Consider the following 2,639-nt stretch of genomic DNA (forward strand, 5'->3'; position numbering starts at 1 on the left):
CCAAGCCCTGGGCCTGCCTATGTTGGGCCCTGGCCTTAAAACAGAGCTGCCCCCAAGTGACAAGCAGCCCTCCATCCCTAGCCCTCACACCTCAGGCCACAGCCTTAAAATAGAGCCACCCCCAAGCAAAACGCAGCCCCCAAGCCCTGGGCCCACCTACCTTGGCCCTGGTTTTAATATCGAGCCACTCCCAAGCAAAAAGCAGCCCACAAGCCCCAGCATATTATTACATATCATTAGGGTATCACTAACTAACTAACTCATTGCCACTGTGTCGGATCGCATAGCGACCCCTCCTTGGGTTTCCAAGGCAGTATCTGTATGGAAATAGATGGTGTATTTATATACACACATACAGCATTATACATAACATATATATATTACGTATATATTATTATTATTATACATCATTAGGGTATATGTTACCCTAATGAGAGGATTGGCCAGTTTTGCCATCTCACTGGCTTAAATGGAAGAACTGAAACATGGAAGATGGGAGGAGAAGGTGGAGCAAGACAGCTGCAGTGGACTTGCTGACTCAACCCAAGGAACTAAGAGTTGGAACCCTTGTCTGAGAAGGCTTCCAGTAGGGTCCAGTGGCAGAGGACAAGAAGCTGTCTTGACTGAGGCACTGCGTCCTGTCCTGAAGTGCTCCTTTACTGCAAGTCGATCCCGATCCTGAGTTGTACCCTGTTACTTCCCTCATTGTTACAGTGGCTGCAATAATGGGCTCAGGAGTAGCAAGGCTTATGAGGCTGGCGCAGGACAGGGCACTGTTTCGTTTTCTTGTACGTAAGGTTGCTATGAGTCAGAGCCCACTCGACAACACCTAACAACGACTTCCCTAATAGACCTTGTAACTCTCAGTACAGTTTGTAAGTTCTGTGAGGCGTGGCACAGAATCATGGAACCCTAGGACAAGAGGGAAGGCACCGAGGGGAGTGTGAGTGGATGTTAGAGGTGATGGAGTGGCACAGCAGTCTGGAGAAGTCGGACACTTTGGACACCTTTAACCTCCGCCTCATGGGACCAGCCTCATGTTGATCCTTATCAAAGAAATTCTTCATCATAGAGGGCTGCATGAAGACAAAGGATCACCTCCCCATTATCTGTGTGGTAGTTAAAGTTGTGTGTCAACGTGGCTGGCCCGTGATTTTTGAGTGGGTTGGCAGGCAGATATAGTTACTCCCCATGATGAGACTGGGTGTAGCAGAATCACCTCCATGATGGAGTCAGCTCTCAGCACTTGATCAGTGGAAGGAGTGTGGCCTGGTTCCAGTATATATGGAAAGGATCCTGCACTTGGCTTGGCCTTCATCTCCAGTTCCTGGGCTTGAACCAGTGGCCTGTCATGTTGCCTGCCAATCTAGGGATAGCTGTCATCACAGCCTGTGGGCCAACGATATGCCATTTCACCTGCTGATCTTGGATTCATCAGCCTCATAGCCAGCAGCCTGCCATACTGCCTGCTGGTCTTGAGTTCCCAGCCCTTGCAGATGTGAGTCAGGAGATGCCTCCAGCTTGCTCCAGTGGCCTGGAAGGCAGAGCTGAAGCCCAAGGTGAGGGGCCTCCACCCAGCTCCTAGAGCCAGCACTCTGAATTTGGACTTCTAGCCCTAAACTGCAGGAGAATAAAGTTCTGTTTGTTAAAGCCATTTGTGTGTGGTATTTCTGTTACAGCAGCACTACATGACTGAGACAATCTGTGTGGGGATGGAGGAGATGACAAGGACAGCCCTGTCATTAGGTAACACACAATGGAAAAGTTGACATTGGGCTTATAGTCAGTCACCTAACAGACTCAATTCTTCGCTCTTTTTGTTCAGTAGCTTCGGTGGTCTGCAAAAACAGCTGGACAAGCCTTCTCTGGACGTAAAAGCCTTCCCGGGCCTGATCATCCACCCAGCCAAGCAAAAGCTGAACAAATACACAGTGTACTTGCAGGGACAGAGAGCCAGCTCCAGAGCGAGGCAGATGTGGCGATACCTCTTCTGAGATTGCAGAAAATGATGACACCCCCACCCCCCTGAGGAATGGACAGTGTAGATCACTCTGCTGTAGTGTTTCCAACAGGGGATTTGGATGCCTGGTGTAGACGGCTCTCAGACCACTTGTTTTTACTCTTACCTGTTATGGACACAATTAGAGCCTAGGGCGTAGAAAGCCCAGCCAGGATAAGCCGGGCAACCTCAGAACTGGGTCCTCGCCCACCGCCTCAATGTGGAGCACTGCTCAAGGAGTCTGCTGAAGGCCTCCTGTGAGGCCTGGACCTGACCGTCAGCCCATTGGAGGTGACCTGGCAACGATGACCCCCGCATCAGGCCACTGTCACTGCAGCCAACGTGGTCCACCAGCCCCAGGCCCAGGTGAAGGCCCTGCACACCTGGGCACACCTGAGCCACACCTGCGGTGGGTGGGGGTTGGGAATTGGGGCCACCACTGACTCCCGCGGAGAAGGGGTGAGCGCCCCCGGGGCCACTCGGGGCTGCAACTGTCCAGACACCCTATCTCCCGAGAGAGAGCCCTGAACTTTGCAGGAGAGGCGACCGAAGCACTCACCGCGCTGCCAAGCCACCAACCAGGGAAGCCGCGAACACCAGACACACAGAACACAGTGCACAGAACGCGCTGCTGGGTCAG

Source organism: Orycteropus afer, unplaced genomic scaffold, assembly GCF_000298275.1.
Source record: "Orycteropus afer afer isolate SDZICR_OR568_19922 unplaced genomic scaffold, OryAfe1.0 scaffold00038, whole genome shotgun sequence".
Taxonomy (NCBI): domain Eukaryota; kingdom Metazoa; phylum Chordata; class Mammalia; order Tubulidentata; family Orycteropodidae; genus Orycteropus; species Orycteropus afer.